This window comes from Bufo gargarizans, chromosome 3, assembly GCF_014858855.1.
Source record: "Bufo gargarizans isolate SCDJY-AF-19 chromosome 3, ASM1485885v1, whole genome shotgun sequence".
NCBI classification, from domain to species: Eukaryota; Metazoa; Chordata; class Amphibia; order Anura; family Bufonidae; genus Bufo; species Bufo gargarizans.
Window position 1 is genome coordinate 300,257,088 of NC_058082.1, and position 20,272 is coordinate 300,277,359.

The 20,272-nt window shown below is 45.0% G+C and overlaps 1 protein-coding gene across 4 annotated transcripts in view; it reads left to right on the plus strand.

The window, feature by feature from the left end:
• Positions 1-20,272, plus strand: part of LOC122931016 (dual specificity protein phosphatase CDC14B-like) — a 63,143-nt gene that overhangs the window by 12,525 nt on the left and 30,346 nt on the right. The gene's annotated exons all lie outside the window — the stretch shown is intronic.

Here is a 20,272-nt window from a genome sequence, read left to right on the forward strand (position 1 = left end):
GCCTCGCTGGCTGGAAAAGACCAGGAAGGCGGGAGTATAGATCCAGCGCAGCAAGGGCTGCATTCACCGCTCCCTGGTCCTACTGTACTAATGAGCATTTCCATAATGGAAGTGCTCATTAATATTCAATAATAAGATGCACTGCCATTTTCCTCCACTTGGGGGGCGAAAAATAAAGTTATCATATATTGTATAAGATCACATAAATGCTAACATAGCCCCCATGTATTAGATGTCCCCATACCATCACAGTATTTACTGTAGACATATTCACTTATTGCTGGTCAGTAGTGATGAACAACATAACAATGAGCAAAGCGTGGCAGCACAATAGGGGAGATTTATTATCTCCCAGCACCACTTTTCTGGCTTAAAAAAATTGCGAACCTCATGTTTGCGCCTTTTAAAACGCCAAGTAGCATTTTTGATGCAAGTGGTGTTTCTGCACTGCCCTTGCCACTTTCCGAAATGGTGGCGGGAACATGAGATTAGCCTTATCTGTACTATTCTAACAGCTCATAAACACCAGTATAGCTGAATTCCTATCAGTTTCATCATTTTCAATATACTTTATTTATTGAATTTGGATTTTTTTATGAAAAAACTGACCCTGAATTTGACTTTTGGCAGTGAGCTGCCTATCTTCACTGTTCAGCGCAGTTCTCAATAGTAGGAGGGAAGGGATGCAAATGAGCTCCTAATGTTCAGCTCTTAAAATAAGCCTTGAGACATGACTTGGATATTAAATAAGCCAGCACCTCATTTGCAGACAGCTCTTTCGGGGTGATTGCCCCTCATCAGTGCAGAGCAGAGTGTACTGGCTTAACTGGGTGAGAGGCCTGTGTCTGGGTCAGGGGGGAACTAACTTTCCTTAGTTAAGCCAGAACTCTCTGCTCAGCACTGATGAGGGGCAATCACCCCGAAACAGCTGTCTGCAGATGAGGTTCTGGCTTATTTAATATCCAAGTCATGTCTCAAGGCTTACCATATTTTAAGAGCTGAACATTGACTTATAGGATAGCTGCCTTACATCTAGTGGCATTAGAGGCAGAGCTTGTTAAGAGCTTATTTTCATCCCTTCCCTCCCAGAATTCCAGAGGAGCATGTATGGCCTATAAGTCTCCTTACACTGATTAAGGTGCTCTCTCCCTAAGGAGAGTTAGTTCTCAATAGTAAAAACGTTCCTCACTCACTATGCTGACCTGCCCTCACTGCCTCTCTCATATATTCCATAAAGCTGACCCCATAAATACTATATATAACAAAAAAAAGCTGTTTAAATGAATGTGTATAAGCGGTCAGGAGTTCAGAGATAAGGGCTCGTCAGAGCCGTTCCCTGACTGATTCACTGTGAAGCAGAAAGCAACAGTCTACAGATGTACAGAAACTGAAAGGAAAAACTGTTGAATCTTTTTTTATAAAGACCAAATGAAAAACTGATTTTTGGCCCAAAATAAGTATAATACAATGATTAAAAACAGATTAACCCAGAGGTGTCCAGAACTTTTAACCCCTTAGTGACCAGCCTGTTTTGGGCCTTACTGACCATGCGTTTTTCTTCCTTTTTTATATCGTTGTGTTCCAAAAGCTATAACCTTTTTATTTTTCTGTCTACCGGTATATAGCTTTAGAGGGCTTGTTTTATGCGGGACAAGAGGAGATGATTTCTGGGAGGGAGATGGGAAAAACAGCAATACTGCCACTGCTTTTTTTTATGTTATAAATTTTACAGCGTTAATTTTTCAGTATAAATAAGATAATATCTTTATTCTCTGGGTCAGTACGATTACAGTGATATCAAATACATCGTTTTTGTTTTTTACAGCTTTTTTGCAAAAAATAAATAAAAAATGTTTTTGCATTGCTACTTCCCAAGACCCATAACTTTTTTTTCTTTCTTTCTATGGAGTTGTGACAGGGCGTGATTTTTGAGGGAAGACTTGTATTTTTCATTGGTATCATTTTGGAGTAAATGGCTCTTTTTGATTGCTTGTTATTATGTTTTTTCTGTGGCCACTAAGAATAAATTAGCAATTCTGTCTTTTAAAAAAAAATAAAAAAAAATTGTAACCTGGGTCATTACGGACACGGCAATACTGAACATATGGAGAAGAGTTTTTTTTGTTTTTTGTATTTTTTTTCATTAAAAAGCATATTTTCAATGGGAAAAAAAGTGTATTTTTTTATTCAATAAATGATTTTTTTGGCGCAGCCTGCTGGAAATTACTCAAGGCTGGTCTGGGGCCTACATCAGACCCCAAGCAGCCTTCACACACATTGGCACCCCACGATCGGGTAAGCCATGTACCGGGGTGGGCTCCCCAGTATACAGTGAAGTCATGAACGAGTAAAGCAACCCCAACACCAGCTTTTGCCAAAACAGAATTTTACTTAAATGTGTCAATAAACACAACCACACATGCTGAGAACATACAATAAATTTACATACACCCAGCCCGAAGGCTGAGACGCCCTCCGATGGATAAAGGAAGAAAGTGCAGTAATTTGCCTACTGGCGGGCACAACTAAACTGCCACACCTTACCTATTACCCTAAAAACAAGAATCACTGTATGGGTGTGCGGTACGGGTTAGCCTGCGGTGCAGCACAGCAGCTTACAATCTTACCAAGTTCTACAGTATTCCCCCTCCCATAACTGCTCCTGTAGCACGTGCCTGAGTATTCCTCCTGAGCAAAAAAAAAAAAACCCCAGTCTGGATTGAGTTTGTGAGAATTTTATCAGCTCTCCAATGTGTAATGTCACTTTAAGTTATGGAGTCCTTGAAATGAATAGTAGTAACACTTGTGACCTGACACAAACAGAAACCCTAACTAACTAACTACAGGACTGGTCTCGGGCTCTAGGCTCCAACTCTGTGATGAGATGCGAGCACGATCTTACCGACCCGGGTCTGCTTTGGATCTGCTGGTGACTCTGAACAGAACAAATGTCTCTCTAACAAGCATGCGGTACCGCAGTGTATGTTGCTTTGTTCCTCTGCTCTCAACAGCGTTCCTGGCAGCAATCCTCCTTCCTCTGGACAGGATCAGGGTCTTGGACACGATCAGCTTTGCTTTGCTTAGCTGCAGCTCTGGTCACTGAGGGATGCTCTCACACCTGGATGCCGTCAGATTCTCTGCTCACAAAGTTCCTTAGTTTCACCTCCCTTTAAGATGGCTGCTCTCTCCTTCTTTTCTCTCTAGACTCTGTGTAAACCCCACCTCTCTCATGAATATGGAGATATATTTGCAGTCTGTAGCTGTGTTTAGGAAACAGCGGCATCTTGTGGCCAAACAGCAGAATGTCCAGAACAGTTAATTAACTCTACACAAACAGTGTTAAAGGGGTATTCCCATCTTGCTACTTAATCTTCAATTGCTGCCAGCTATGCTGTTCACTTTCTGGTTTCCTGTCCTTGCCTGCTAGCTCATGTGAAGAGTATGACTCATCAGTCTGGCAGCCTGCAGTGTCTGTGAGGCCCCTTCCCCTGCTGGAGAATCAGAGCCATGTGACGTGAGCTCAGTGTACAATAACACGTGGCTGTTCTGCACAGTTTTACACACAAAATCTCTGTCTGATCTTTTACAAACCCATTCTGTGCATCAAAAACTATAATTCCATATTATACATTTGCTCAAAAGCTTGACCAACCCCAACCCACCAGCACTGATGCAGATTTATGTATAAACCTTACACTATGTATCTTTATAGATGCATATACAGCCCAGCTACATGTGTCTTCTCCAGTCCCCTAACATCACTTTAGCTGAATAGCTTCCTATACAGCCCTGCTACATCTTTATTCTACTCACCCACTAGCACGGTGTCTGAAAAGCTTCATATTCAGCTCTGCTACATCTGTTTCTCTCTTCCACCAGCATTGATGCTGACCCGCCACATATACAGCTCTGCTACATCTGTTTCTCTCTTCCACCAACATTGATGCTGACCCGCCACATATACAGCTCTGCTACATCTGTTTCTCTCTTCCACCAACATTGATGCTGACCCACCACATATACAGCTCTGCTACATCTGTCTATTCCCTTCCCCATTAGAACTATGGCTGAACAGCAGCATATTCAGCTCTGCTACATCCATCAGCCCCCCGACAGCGCCCCCCCCCCAAGTGCCTCCGACAGCGCCCCCCCCCCCCAAGTGCCTCCGACAGCGCCCCCCCCCCCAATTGCCTCCAACAGCGCCCCCCCCCAATTGCCTCCAACAGCGCCCCCCCCCAATTGCCTCCAACAGCGCCCCCCCAAGTGCCTCCAACAGCCCCCCCCCAAGTGCCTCCGACAGCCCCCCCCCAAGTGCCTCAGACAGCCCCCCCAAGTGCCTTCGACAGCCCCCCCAAGGGCACTTTGCGATAAATAAAAAGGATTTTGGGTTGCAGTTTTGGCACTCGGTCTCTGAAAGGTTCACCATCACTGCCCTAGGGACAAGAGGTTTGAACCAAGTACAAGGAAGTGAACAGTGATAAATGGTAATAAAATGCGGCTATTCTCACTCCGCTGTCGTAGGATCTGTTCTAAACCTCTGTCAGCAGTTCCTTTCAGATTTGACAGAGAAAATAGTGCAGCACAAATTTTCCTGTCAAAATGACACCACTTTAGGACCCATGGTGGATGACTAAGGCCTCTTTCACACGAACGATACAGATTGGCGGATGCGTTCAGTGAAACTTGCAACATTTTGCAAACAAGTTTAGTCAGTTTTTTTCCGCGCTGGTGCAATACATTTTAATGCGTTTTTTACTTGCACGATAAAAAACGGAGGGTTTACAAACAACATATCCTAACAACCATTAGTGAAAAACGTATCGCTTCCGGATGCAATGCGTTTTTTACTGAAGCCCCGTTCGCTTCTATTGGGACTGGGCTGCGTGAAAAACGCAGAATATAGAACATGCTGTGATTTTCACGCAATGCAGAACTGATACATGAAATGAATGGGTCAGGATAGAGTGCGGGTGCTATGCGTTCACATCACGCATCGCACCCGCGCGGAAAACTTACTCGCGTGAAAGGGGCCTATTACATTTCATACATGTAACATACAGCAGAATATAGCACTACATACCTCTTACATCCAGTAACCTTTCCGATATAGATGTTCTCTTTCTATATGGACCAGACCACCATGATGCCTTCTGTCATTCATGTCTTATCTCTGCACATCATCCTCTTCACCTTCTCAACACCCCATCCTGCCACCCCCAATACTGTGCCTGCTGTGCTCCCCAAGAATATACTGCAGAAACAAATGAAAATAATACCACACAGATACCCTTTTTCGATAATTATGCGCACACAGTACTCTCAAAATAATTGTGCCCCAGTAAGAATTGACCCAGATCAGCAGGCACCACCTCCTAACATAGAACAGCATTGGGGAAGGAGAGGGCTCCCTAGATCTCACAGGATTTTATTTTTCACAGCTCCTTTGGAAAATGAAAGGTGGAATCTGATTGGTTGCTATGGGCAACTAAACCAGTTCTACTTTACACCAGTTCTACTTGATAAATCTCCCCCATTGTGTTTTTTGGTAGCCTCTGCGCGCACACATGGTTGGAATTTGCTTTGCCTAGCTTTGATCTGGCTAAAAGGGTTGTCCGGGTTCAACTCTAAACCTGGACATACCCACATTTTCACCCAGGCAGGCCCTCTGAGCTTCCGCCTAGCAGTCAGCCTGGTGATGTCACCGGCAATGATGGGTGGGCTTTTTACAGGTTAGTGCCGGTGACATCACCAGGCTCACTGCGAGGCGCCTAGCTTTATCCATGTAGAGCCCGTTACGTCACTGGATCTTCAGAAAAAGCCTTTGGGCAAGGGAGAGTATTGGAGTATAAAATGTCAGAGGGGATGTCTGGGTGAAAAAAGGGGTATGTCTAAACCGGGACACCCCCTTAATTCATGGAACAGATTTGAGTATTGGCTCATTTCTAGTTACAGCCTTTGTTGCCACTAGGTGGAGCCATTCCCCTGAAGACACTGGCATGGTGTCAATCTGCAGTCATGCATTTCCCTTTTTTAGAACGCTGACAGTCCAGAGACATTATCAATTTGGAAATTAGAATTGCTTAGAAGAAAATGTATCAGTTTGGAAATTTGTATAATTACTGAGAAGAAAATTCCATGTTATAACAGTGCTGAAGCCTGGGAACACACACTCACAATGCTCAGTCCTTATGTAAATTAATATATTAGCCGTATAATCTCATATAAAGAAACACACATGCAAAAAAAATTTAAAAAGATTTGCGTGGAGGTACAGAAAATGGGAACCCACAACACATGAAGCAGATACTGATCCGTAGTATGGTTGTGTGTAGGGCTGCAGCTATCGATTATTTTAGTAATTATTCGACCGATTAATCAGTTAATTGAGTACTCCTATAGGAAAAAACGAATTAAGAGAACGTTTTCTATAAAAACTCATCATCCCCCCATTGCCATCAGTCCCCTCCGCCCCTGCCAACAGTTATCAGCACCATCAGTCACCCCCCCATCAGTTCCTCCCCCACTGCCATGAACTACCCCATGCCATCAGCTTCCCCCACTCCCATGAACTCCCCCACTGTCATGAACTACCCCATGCCATCAGCTCCCCCCACTGTCATGAACTACCCCATGCCATCAGCTCCCCCCACTGCCATGAACTCCCCCATGCCATCAGCTCCCCCCACTGCCATGAACTACCTCATGTCATCAGCTCCCCCCACTGCCATGAACTACCTCATGTCATCAGCTCCCCCCACTGCCATGAACTACCTCATGTCATCAGCTCCCCCCACTGCCATGAACTACCTCATGTCATCAGCTCCCCCCACTGCCATGAACTACCTCATGTCATCAGCTTCCCCCACTGCCATGAACTCCCCCACTGCCATGAACTCCCCCACTGCCATGAACTCCCCCCATGCCATCAGCTCCCCCCATGCCATGAGCTCCCCCCCCCCACTGCCATGAGCTCCCCCCCCCCCCCCCCCCCACTGCAATGAGCTCCCCCCCACCCCCATCAGCTCCCCCTCCAAGCCATCAGTGCCCAACCGCAGCGCTAGTGAAATCAAATACTTACCTTTCCTGCTAGGTTAAAAATTAGCATTGAGGCTGTCCTGAAATAAAGACTGCTGCAGCCGTCCACTTGTCATATCCCTGAGCGGCATGTGACCATGGACAGGACGTCATCTCTTCCAGTCCAACACTTCCTGGTGGTCAGTCATTTTTTTGGGTGGGTTGGACAACCTCTTGTACACAGGAAACTAGTGTGGGTGCAGTAGAGGAAGCTGAAAGACTTGTATGGGCACCTACCACCTTATGGATGGGACAGCCGTCTGGACAGGATTGAGGACTGGCTGAATAAAGGGACACAACTTCAAAAATAAATGTACTTGCATCTTTAAAACACGTTAACATTTGCTATAAAATGGTCGACCCCTTTAATAATTGTCCATCCATCATCAGTCATGCTGAACTTTGGAGACTTCTGATGCTATCGCACCTTCCAATGCTAGCATGTGACATTTCACCCTTTTTTATAGGGTATGACAGGTTTGATGGCATGCTGCATATTGTACATACTGTATAAGTCAGGCATGTACCCATTTGTCAGAAGGAAGGAATGATATCTGAATGATGTATACATATGGCAGATGTACAGATGTTTGCAGTAATGGGGATCTATTTCCCCATGCTTTCCCTGGTCTAGGATCCACTTCTAGTTTTGGCGCAGAAAAAAATGCAATAAACTTTTCTTTATGGAAATTGTGAAAGGACCTACAGTAACTTATCTACAAAAAGAAAAAAAAAATTATTTATTTTTTTACTGCTGTACCTCTCGGTAGCAAGTAAAGCAGTATCTGTGTCCTTTCAGCATATCCGTATGTAGAGATTGTAGGTAACAGAGATATAATGGTAACTGTGTCTGCAAATGATGTAACACTGACGTCCACCATAAGCCAAACCTCTCACTCCCATCTCCAAGACTTCTCCCGAGCTGCACCAGTTCTCTGGAATGCCCTACCCCAAGAAATTAGGTTAAATCACAATATACACAGTTTTAAGGTGGTCTAACTCCTCTCCATATATAGCCCATTTATCATCAGTTCCTGAACCTGGTCCTCCACCAAACTCTTCACCGCACCCACGCACAAGCACTACAGATATCATCTGGTGACTGGCTCATTGTTTTTACCTTTTGGGTCACCCCTATCTCCTCATAAATTGTAAGCTCTTGTGATCAGGGCCCTCATTCCTCTTATGACTTGTCTGTTGCTATGTTATTTATGACTGTTTGTACATGAACCCATGATTTGTAAAGCGCTGCGGAATATGTTGGCGCTATAGAAATAAAGATTATTATAATGAAAACACTTAATAACTGTAGTACAAAGCATGTACTGCAGTCTTTTCGGAGCAGATTTTGATTAGTAATTTTCGCCAGTGTCTTCTCAGCGGTTCTCATAAGCTGTCCTTGGAAGCATTTTTAAAGCCATACCGCTGCAGGAAATATATATTTTTTAATGTTAAGCCAAGCTTCTCACCCCTGCCAATCCCTGTACATACGTGCCAAGTCCCGCTCAAGTTCCCTTTGTGCCAACAATAATCATGCCCTAAAACTTTCTGTGCCCTTTGTGTGGCACAGTAAGTATGCCACCTTAGTATCTCCCCAAACATTAATGGTGCCCCCAGACAGTAATGATGCCTCTTAATGCCTCCTCACAGTAGTTATGCCTCCATGGTGACACCTTAGTGCCCTCCACACAGTAAAGATGCCCCCTTGTACCTCCAACACAGTAAAAAGATTCCCTTAGTGCTCCCACGCAGTACAGATGCCCCCATAGTGCTCCCACGCAGTACAGATGCCCCCATAGTGCTCCCACGCAGTACAGATGCCCCCATAGTGCTCCCACGCAGTACAGATGCCCCCATAGTGCTCCCACACACATTAAATATGCTACAGTGCCCTTAGTCATGCCCTTTTAGTGCCTCTAAGATGAATACTTGCCTAACCCCACTGCCATGATGCAGTTAGCGGATCACTCCGTGTAGGACTGCTGCGGTCTGTGGCGTGGCTGTGACGGCGGGGGTGACAGGGTGAATGGTGGAGCTAAACAGAGCCCTGTGTGTGGAGCTGCACAACTTCCATGCACAGGCTTCATTGAGCACAATATAGAAATCCCCCCCTAGAAACAATGCTGAGGGAGAATACCTCTGCACACGTAACATCTGATGCAGCATGCCATGATTTTAAATTATGGCGGTACAGTAGAGGCCTCATGGACCTCTCAGACAGTTCTATTTTGGCGCCGTACAAAAAAGAATCCATTATGTGGCCGTGTACATGAGCCCTTAAATTTCAGTAATGCCATACACTGGTGTATAATACCATAAATATCTGATACATTCCTCCAGACTTCCCTTAGTCTGCCCAGATGGGTAGCAATGAAAGAAGAGCAGACGGCCATAGCCTTTCCAAGATGGCGCTTCTGTCTTTTACTGCACAGGTGCAGATAGAGAACATGCAGGGCAGTGAGGTCCACAATGTCTCCTAATCTGGCATTCCTCAGGCCCCATTGGTATGAACAGAATGACATCATGCTATTGACTCTTCATGACTTCTAACCAGTTTATCCAGGGTATGATGATAGGACACATGTTCCTGCAGCATTAGATCACTATCTGAAGATCTGCAAAGCTCACGTGTATCTCTTCACCATGAATAAATCTGGTTATGTAACTAGACTTATCAGGTTGTCATTATCTGAATGCATTACTATGATTAGGAACTTTCATTACCTGTGTTGTAATCCACTGATAATAGTACATACTGTACACTGAGAGGCAAAGGAATGCAGATAGTATCTTGTATCAAAATACACAGTGTTAGGTGACATTGACAATTAGCAGATATGATGTGGATTTACCGTCTGGATTTGTGGGTGAAAACCCCACAGCATACTAAGATAGCAGACAAGTGGATGAGAACCAACCTCCACAGAATAGGTTATGGTGGTCTGACTTCTGGGCCCTCCACGATCACAAGTCCTGGAGTCTCCTGAGTGAATGAAACAGCGATCGTGCATGCTTGCTGTGTTCCATTCAACTACATAGGACTGCTGAAGAGAGTGCCGGTGCACCATTCACGCTGGGGACTCCAAGACCATTTTCTCCTGATCATGAGGAACCCCCACCGATCACCTGGGGATAGGTGAGAAGTTCTTATGTCAAAGGGGTTTTCTGAGACTTTATAACTGATGACCTATCCTCTGGATTGGTTGTAAGTATTCAATCGGTGGGGGTCTGACACCAGAACCTGCAAATCAGATGTTTAAGAAGGCCCCCTCCTTCTCTCAGCTTTTCCTAGGCCAGTGATGACATGTTCATCGGTCACATGGGCTAAGCGCAGCTCAGCCCCATAGAAGTGAATGAAGCGGGGGTGTTATACCAAGTATAGCTGCTATACAATGTACGACGCTGTTCTTGGTGAGCACAGAGAAGGCCGTGGCCCTTATGAAGCAGGGGTGTTATACCAAGTATAGCCGCTATACAATGTACGACGCTGTTCTTGGTGAGCACAGAGAAGGCCGTGGCCCTTACAGGAGCTGATTGGCAGGTGTCTGAGCCCCACCAATCAGATACTGATCACCCAGAGGATAGGTCATCAGTTATAAGGTCTTGGTGGACCCATTTAAGACAACCCCTTTAAAAGGGTTGTTCGGGTTCAGAGCTGAACTTGGAGATATCCCCATTTTCGCCCCCTGACATGAGCATTTCATGCTCTGATGCTCTCCCTTGCCCTGCGAAGGATTGCACAGGGCAAGGGCTTTTTTCTTTATATTATTTCACTGCTTGGCCGAGGCATCACCGGGCAAAGGAGAGCATCAGAGCATGAAATGCACCGATGGTCATATCAGGGGGCCGGAGGGGTGAAGATGAGGATATGTCTGGGTTTAGCCTTTTAAGGGTAATTGGCTTATAGAGAGGAAAATGATCGATTAGGACATTCAAGTCGCTGGGAAGAAGAAGCAGACAGAGTACACTTTTGACAAAGCCTTCCCTCCAATTCTTCGACTCACCCCACCCCGGGGCAAAGGCTAAAACTTTATTAACCAAATAACGCTGGGTTAACACGTTGCTGTAACAGTGTGGTTTTTTATGCCATTTTCTGAAATCGCAGAACATGTACAAAAAATTTACTGCAACTGTAGTGTGTTAGTCCAGCCTCATGGTTAAGTCTCCTCTTAACCAGTTGCTATTGCATGTAGATGCTTCCCTGGTCCCCCAAAAATCTCTGGATTATTTGAACATTTGAAAAATATCAAAATTACAGACTTGTATTTTTTATTTTTTTTTCCTGGCTTTTCAGATGCCAGCTGTCAGCTTTCTGCCCCTACACTGCCAGAGGATACGCCTAATTTATGACAGGGTTCAGGCATCCTTTTGTCTATCTTTATACCATCTATGTGTTGGCTTACTTTGCGGCAACATTTTGTGCCGAAGTTTTGGCCCAAAATGTTGCATCTTAGGCCACACCCTTTGGTCGGTAAACCATGCTCCCTCAGTGGGTTCTTCTAAAACTAGATGCACCAAATTGCTCCAAAAATGCTCCACATAGCATCAAATGTTGTCACATTTACAATCATATTAGCAAATATAGGCCAATATTAATTTTATTACTGGAAACGGCACAGACCTTGCATGTGCCTAAGCTAGGTTCAGATGGGAGCAAAAAAGGAGACAATACGGGTATTCATGCTGGACCCCATAATAGTGAATGGAATCCATATTCCAGATCCGGCAATTCTGTTGTTCTTAGGGGCGGACTGGGAACTTTAAGTGGCCCTAAAAAAAAGAAAAACTAAGTGGCCCCATGTTTTAGGCAAATCCAATCTGTCAGAAGTAGTTGGGCAGCAATACATTTAGAGCTCAGCAGAACCAGATACCATAGCGCAGCACAAAATACTGCCACTCACGCCATAGCATTCAAGTACATCACCTTCTTGAGGATGGCGATACAGTTGAATTCAATAGGGCACCTGAGGCGGCCAGACAGGTGCATATGTTCCTGGTTCTCCTAGTATTAATGCTGAGCGCATCAGATCCTTATGTACCTGACTGACAGCCATGAGGAGGGCTCAGGTGGCCCCCAGAACAGAATCTAGCCGCAGGCGTGAATCTAGTCTTAAATGTCCTCAAAATTATCAGTCATCCTGCTGCTTGCCACCGGAATATCTTCTAATGGCGGGTTTAAACGGCCTGATAGTCGGGCAGATTATCGGGAACAAACGTTTTTCTGGGCAGCAGCTCTTGCTCTCTAAACAGTGATCTGCTGCCGTATGAGGACGAGCGATCTCAGTAGCCATCAGTTGTCCTCATACTGGATGTGATAGCTTCATGTCAATGCAGAGCTTCACCCCCACTGAACGAGCAGCCGACTGTCGGAAAGGAACGCCCCCTTCCTGATAATTTGGCTGCTCCTTGGCACATTGTAAATGCACGTTTTGGAGAGTAGATTGAAAGGCAGGATCTCCAAAAGTCACAGATATTTCTCTTTTTCTTGATATTCTTTGCATTAAAAAATACAAAAAAAAACTTGGACAGCTGCAATATGTGCCTTTGGGGCTGTTGGATTGGGAGAAGGAACAATTGACAATGATTCATTTACAGTGGTAGTTGAACCCATGTACGTCTTAATAGTCTGCAAATTGTAGGTGTGAAAAACAAGTGGAGCTGGTCTGTCGAGTTTTTTCAGGTCTCGTACAGTAAACAGGACTTCCCAGGCCTCTGGAATTGTTGAAATACAGTAGTTGGATAGAAAAGTTGTTTCTTTATTGATATGTAATGAGTTAGGGTTTCTGAAAAGCATCTTTTTGGCTTCTTTGTGGCGTTTTGCAAAAAAAAATTGTGTGCTGAAAAGTCTATGGGAATTACCACATTTTTTGGTTTATAAGGCACAGCTGATAAGATGCACCTCCTAGGTTTCATCAGACCCCCAATCTTCATCATACTTCAGATCTGACCCCCATATGAAACCTTAAGATCCCTCAAATCAGACCCCCATATCAATGGGTACAGTGTCAGGCTATAGTGTGCGCACTACGTCCTCTACACTGTACCCAGTCAGTGGCGTTTTTGTCCCATATATATCCATTGTTTCTTGGCCTTGCTTGATAAAACACAAAGTTCGGAACCAAACCCGAGTTCGGTAAAAGTTTTTTTTACTGTAGAAATTAATTTCTGATATTATTACCCGTAGTCTCGCCAGACTTCGCAAAGTAATAACTTCGACTCATAGGAGCCAAGCTCCGTACAGTATTGGAACGGGTTTTATGTGACTCGACTTTGAAAGTTTCATCCGAAGTCGATTCGCTCATCCCTAGTCTAGATCATAGATGGAAAATAGTAAAGCTAGCATCTGTTCTCAGCAGGCTCCCAAGACCTTTTCTCTGGGCCAAATTACTTTGAATTCACCTGGTAGAATCCATCTTCGCATCAAGGATGCTTTCCACTTCAAACTCCTCTTCTGGACCAACTGGGGGAGGAGCAGAGACTGGAGACCTGGAATAGTGGTGGAGAACCAGCAGTCTGAGATGTAAAACATGGAAAGAATTGGGTATACAAAGAATAGGTGGAAGGAGTAACTTGTATTATACAGGATGGATCTGTTCCAAAACTTCAGAAGGGCAACCTTGTAGGAGAGTACTATCAGAGGATATTTTTGGAGGATAGACAGACTTTTTCTCCTGGACAGAACTGTGGTGGTGGCCTGCATCTCTGATGAGCAGTTCTCCTTATTCGAACAATAGCTTGGACCAGGGAAATAGAATCAGCGGCTGGCACCTCAAAGAAAGCAATGGAATCAGCAGATTGTCCATATACAATGTAGAATTGGGAGTAGTTGTTATAAGCAGAGGTCTCAATAACGCCTGCACGGGCAATTTTACTCTCTGAAAAAAGTCTCATGTGCATTTCAATGCGTGAGACATACTTTGTTAAGGAACACTGTGTTTGTGCACCTTGTCTAGTCTGTTCAGTCCCTGGCACGCACACTATTAATCTTGGCGTGGGTGACAGGAACTGAACAGGCCTCACAGATTGCGCTGATACAGTGCTCTAGAATCTAGATCATCAGGGAAGCCCTGACTGATGCCAGGCTCCCTTTGTAACAGCCGGCATTGGAGATAACTCTGATGGCAGCAGTTTAACTCCACAGATGCCACTGTCAATAGCGATCACAGCATCTAGGCAGTTAGAGAGACAGGGTTGCCTCTCACCATCGGCTCCCCGTGAATACAATTGCAGGGTACTGATGTGGCGCTGTGGCAGTTGGGGGCCTAAAATGACTGTATGTCTATTAGACCGTGCAACAGACAGAGCCCAATAGACAGCTTGTCACTGGTACAGTGATGCAGGCTATAATGCATTGGTATACAAAGTAAACCAGTGTATTATAAAAGCCATGTCTACTAGTGGGCCAAAAATAAAGTAAATTAATAGTTAAAATTATTATTTTTTTATAAAAAATATATTTTTAAAGGGAACCTGTCGCCATAAAATCCAGTGCAATCTGCCGGCAGCATGTTATAGAGCAGAAGAGGCTTAGCAGATTATGTCAATTTTGTGGTAAAAGATTAAAAAAAAGTATAAAACACGCAAGGAAGAAAATTGACCCCGTGTAAGGGGATCAAACCTTGCAAAACGAGGTACCTGGGATAGATAAAAAATATGTGGTAACCCTTTAAAACGTAACGTTTATTAAATCAACAAAATAAACCCCAGCACACTGAATGGTGAAAATAGAACCAAAAGAGTATGGATGCCAGTAGCATACAAGGTGCGTATGACTGCTAATTAGAGACCAAGGGAGGCATGAGAAGTGAAAATATGGAAAGGATACAGGATCGGGTCTCTCAGACCTGTAATTGCCCTGCATCCACCTCATAAACAGCCCCCTCAATCTCTCCCTCAGACTGTCCCTAAATACAGCGCCAAGGTGGGCTGCCCGATCATTCGCCCAAAGCAAAGAAAGGGACAGAAAGATTTCGACCACGTCTGTATGTAATTTAGGGTGTCCCCGCAACAACTTTGCTGATGTCGGGGTCCATTTTAAGAAAATCCCAATGTTTGCCCAGCACCTGTCTCACGTCGTTCACTGCTATATCATACTTGCCTATTAGTCGAATTAGGCCTGGTGTAGTCTCTCTGCGTTTTGGGTGCAGTAGAGCAGTACAGTTACTACTGAACGCCCTATGATACGCTACACGAAGTGTAGAGTCTGGATAGCCTTTTTCCAGAAAACGTCTGCGGAGGTCATCCGCCTGTTCCTGGATTACTGTGTCATTGGAGCAATTTCTTCTCATTCTAAGGTATTGGCCTGTTGGAATGCCCTTTTTCAATGACAAAGGATGATGGCTATTCCAGTTCAGAAGTGAGTTGGTGGAAGTTGGTTTCCTAAAAGTCTTAGTTTCTAATAGACCTATACCATTTCTGGTGATTTCAACATCTAAGAATGGAAGGACATCCCTCCTATATTCAAACGTGAAGCGCATGCCAATGTTGTTACAATTAAATTCTTGCACAAACCTCTCAAAGTTGCATTTCTCACCACGCCAAATCAGGAAAATGTCATCAATAAATCTATTCCAACTAATGACACTTTCTGTCAGTATTTTGGGGGAGTCACAGAACACCAGGGTCCTCTCCCACCAGCCCAGGAACAAGTTAGCATACGACGGGGCACAAGAACTGCCCATCGCGGTGCCCCTGAGCTGGTGGTAGTAGGACCCTCCAAACACAAAGAAGTTGGAAGTCAAGGTAAAGTTAAGTAGTTCCAGCACAAATTTGTTATGTGCTCGATATTGGCAGCCTTTGGTGGCCAAAAAGCTACTGACCGCTTCTAGGCCCAAGTGATGGGGAATAGAGGAATAAAGAGCCTCAACATCTATGGAAGCTAAAGCCATATCCTCATCCAGTGAAACCCCCTCTAGCTGTGCCAGCAGGTCACTCGTATCTCTCACGTATGAGAGTAAGGCTTTAACAAAGGATGCCAAAATCTGATCCACATAGATGCCTACATTGCTGATACCAGCCACAATTGGACGTCCCTTTAGGGGCATAACCCCTTTATGAATCTTAGGAAGACTGTAGAAAGTTGCCACAGTGGGATGTCGGTTAAACAAAAATCTAAACTCCTCCTCAGATATAAGTTCATCCTTCTTGGCTGTAGTCAAAACTTCTAACAGTTCCTTTTGATACCTCGCAGTAGGGTCTAATTTCAATCTTTCATATGTGTTCCGATCTCGAAGGAGATCAAGGCACATGTTCTTATAATCAGTAGTCTTCATAATCACTATATTACCCCCCTTGTCGGAGGGCTTAATAGCGACTTGTTGATCTTTTTTTTTTTCAATGGAACACAAGGCATCAATTTCAGCTTTGGAACAATTGAACACAGGTTTCCTCACTGTTAGTTCTTCCAGAGCGCGTGAGACTCGCGCAACAAACACCTCTATACAAGTGGGGTCACCCTGGGAGGGCATCAAGGTACTCTTAGGTTTCAAAGTAGAGAAGGGGCCCTTTCCCTCAGGTGGTGAATGCATTGCACCCGCACTGAATCCGGACCCATTCACTTCTATGGGGCTGTGCACATGAACGGTGATTTTCACACATCACTTGTGCGTTGCGTGAAAATCGCAGCATGCTCTATATTGTGCGTTTTTCACGCAACGCAGGCCCCATAGAAATGAATGGGGCTGCGTGAAAATCGCAAGCATCCGCAAGCAAGTGCGGATGCGGTGCGATTTTCACACATGGTTGCTCGGAGATGATTGGGATGGAGACCCGATCATTATATTATTTTCCCTTATAACATTGTTATAAGGGAAAATAATAGCATTCTTAATACAGAATGCTTGGTAAAATAGGGCTGGAGGGGTTAAAACATTTTTTAATAATTTAACTCGCCTTAATCCACTTGTTCGCGCAGCCGGCTTTTCTTCTGTCTTCATCTTTGCTGTGCAGGAGGAAAATGACATGTGGTGACATCACTGCGCTCATCACATGGTTGTTCACATGATCCATCACCATGGTGATGGATCATGTGATGAGCGCAGTGACGTCACCACAGGTCCTTAACCCAGGTGCTGAAGACAGAAGAGATGCCGGCTGCGCGAACAAGTGGATTAAGGTGAGTAAAATTATTTACATTTTTTTATTATTTTTTTAACCCCTCAATCCACATTTTACTAAGCATTCTGTATTAAGAATGTTATTATTTTCCCCTATAACCATGTTATAAGGGAAAATAATTACATCTACACAACCTTGAACCCAATCCTGAAGTTCGGGTCTGGTACCACATTCAGTTTTTTATCACGCGCGTGCAAAACACATTGCACCCGCGCGATAACAACCGAACGCAATCGCAGTCAAAACTGACTGCAATTGCGTACCTACTCGCGCAATGCATCCGGAGCCAAAACGTGACGCCCGTGTGAAAGAGGCCTTACTCTTGCAGTTGGCATGTACTATTGTGTCTGTATTCTAAGGGCATACCCAACCAGGGGGGAATTGCCATAAATTTTGCCGCTATTCCACCCCTGAAGCCATAACCAAATGTGCTGCAAAGTCTGCATGTGCTACATGTGGATTTGTTGCAGATTTTACCATGGATCTCAGGCTACTTTCACACTAACGTTCGATTGGATCCGTTCTGAACGGATCCGATCATATTAATGCAGACGGAGGCTCCGTTCAGTACGGATCCGTCTGCATTAATAACTTAGAAAAAATTCTAAGTGTGAAAGTAGCCTGAGCGGATCCGTTCAGACTTTCAATGTAAAGTCAATGGGGGACGGATCCGCTTGAAGATTGAGCCATATGGTGACATCTTCAAGCGGATCCGTTCCCATTGACTTACATTGTAAGTCTGAACGGATCCGCTCGCCTCCGCACGGCCAGGCGGACAGCTGAACGCTGCAAGCAGCGTTCAGCTGTCCGCCTGTCTGTACGGAGGCGAGCGGAGCGGAGGCTGAACGCCGCCAGACTGATGCAGTCTGAGCGGATCCGTTCCATTCAGACTGCATCAGGGCTGGACGGAGGCGTTCGGGTCCGCTCGTGAGCTCCTTCAAACGGAGCTCACGAACGGACCTATGAACGCTAGTGTGAAAGTAGCCTTACCCCGTTTATTGCACAGGGTCAGATCCGCGGTGGAAATCCACAACCTAAACTGACATGCGGCGGATTTAAAGCCTGCACTGCAGCGTGTGGATGACAGCTTTGCTGGTACTGTAATATGCTGTGGATTGTAAGCAAAAACCCCTCAGCTCTTTGTAGGCTCTGCTCCTGGTTTTGACTTCATCACTGATCAAACACTGACTGTCCTTAAAGGGCTTCTACCACCAGAAATACTGTTATGTAGCTGACTGACGTTAGCGATGCGCTAATGTCAGCACTACATAACAGTATGTTTTTTACATTTCTCCCTGCAGCCATTTTGCTAAAAAACACACTTTTACAATATGCTAATGAGCCTCTGGGTGCTATGTGGGCATAGATTCAGGCTCGAAAAACTAACCTTTTATCCCACCCAGGTCCCCTGTTCTGCCCGCCCCACTCCTCTTGATTGATGTCCAAGTTCCATGCGTCGTTGAGGAAATCCTGCGCCGTTCACTTCTGTATTCGGCACAGGCGCAGTGAGTGAAGGCCGCACTCCTGGTTCCAGCTTCCTCACTGTGACGTAGTTGGCGCAGTGAGGAAGTCGGCACCAGGAGCGTGTCCTTTACTCACTGCGCCTGCGCTGAATACAGAAGTAAAAGGCGCAGGATTTCCTCAATGATGCATGGAACTTGGACATCAATCAAGAGGAGCGGGGCTGGCAGAACGGAGGACCTGGGCGGAATAAAGGGTGAGTGGACGGAGCCTCTATGTGCTGATTTTACGCCCACATAGCACCTAGAGGCTCATTAGCATATAATAAAAGTGCGGGGACAAATGTTAGAAACATACTGTTATATAGTGCTGACATTAGCGCATCGCTAATGTCATTCAGCTACATAACAGTATTTCTGATGGTAGAAGCCCTTTAAGGACTACCAAAATCTAACTTATGTGTCTTTGTTCATAAAATATAACAATTGCAGACCATGAAAAATAAACTAGAACAGCAGCTCATTGTTCTCTCAGGCTGCAACTATGTATTCTACCCCCTTTGATGCTAGTGCACGTGAGCTAGTTTAGGGGCTGGCGTTTATTGTGTAGACAAAGTTAAAATAGAAGGCACTTACTCCTGTATTGCGATTGTCCATATTGCCTCCTTTGCTGGCTGGATTCATTTTCCCATCACAAAGGAAGCAATATGGACAATCACAATACATTAGTAAGTGCTTTGTAGTAACTTTCTCTACATGATAAATGCCATTGGCTGAAGTGGGACAGCCCCTTTATGGAGGTGGGTTTAGTCTGCATACTTTTTGTCCGCACAGTGCTCAGGGCCATTTTGTTGGAGATCCTCTTTGTGGCCCCTTTCACACAGTAAGTATGTGTAAGGCTAGTTTCACATCTGCAGAAGCGATCCTGGGAGAGAACAGTATGCAGGAAACTGCAATGGGGTCTGGCAAAAATGCCGAGGATTGGACGGACAGAATCCACCGCACGCTGTGGCTTGTGTCCAGCGGGTTCCCAGCATTCTCTGCCAGAACTGGCAGCTGGATCACAATGCCCCAGATGTGAAAGTAGCCAAACCCAGGAGCTACAGATAAACAGTATGCTGCTGATATCTGGTGTTGACGGCCTCTGACATGTCCCGTCTTAGGAGACGGTCACACAAGGCTGAAAGAAGACATCCCAGTTCGGCCTGTTATCCTGCAAGTTGATCCAGAGGAAGGCAAAAATCCTTGTGGATTTTTAGCGCCGACAGCCTTTCATACAGCTCAGTGGGAGGTTGTGCTGAGGATCACGGAGAAGCGGCTTAAAGCCGTGACTACGCCAAAAAGGGACATATTCCTTCCTGGCACCACTGTGGCTAGGAGCTGGCCCTCCCTGATCCTCAGATTCCTCCTATAGAGATGTATGGATGGAAGAAACTGGAGGAGGCCACCGGTGGGTTTTCAGCATTTGTCCACTACAAAATAACGCTGTGAAAGCCATTGTGTGAACAATGTGATATATCCACAGTTATATGGACAGCAGTGTGGACGCCCATTGGCAACGATGGGATCTAGAATCCGCATGGAAATCTGTGCACAAACTTCAGGAATAAACCGTGTTTTGG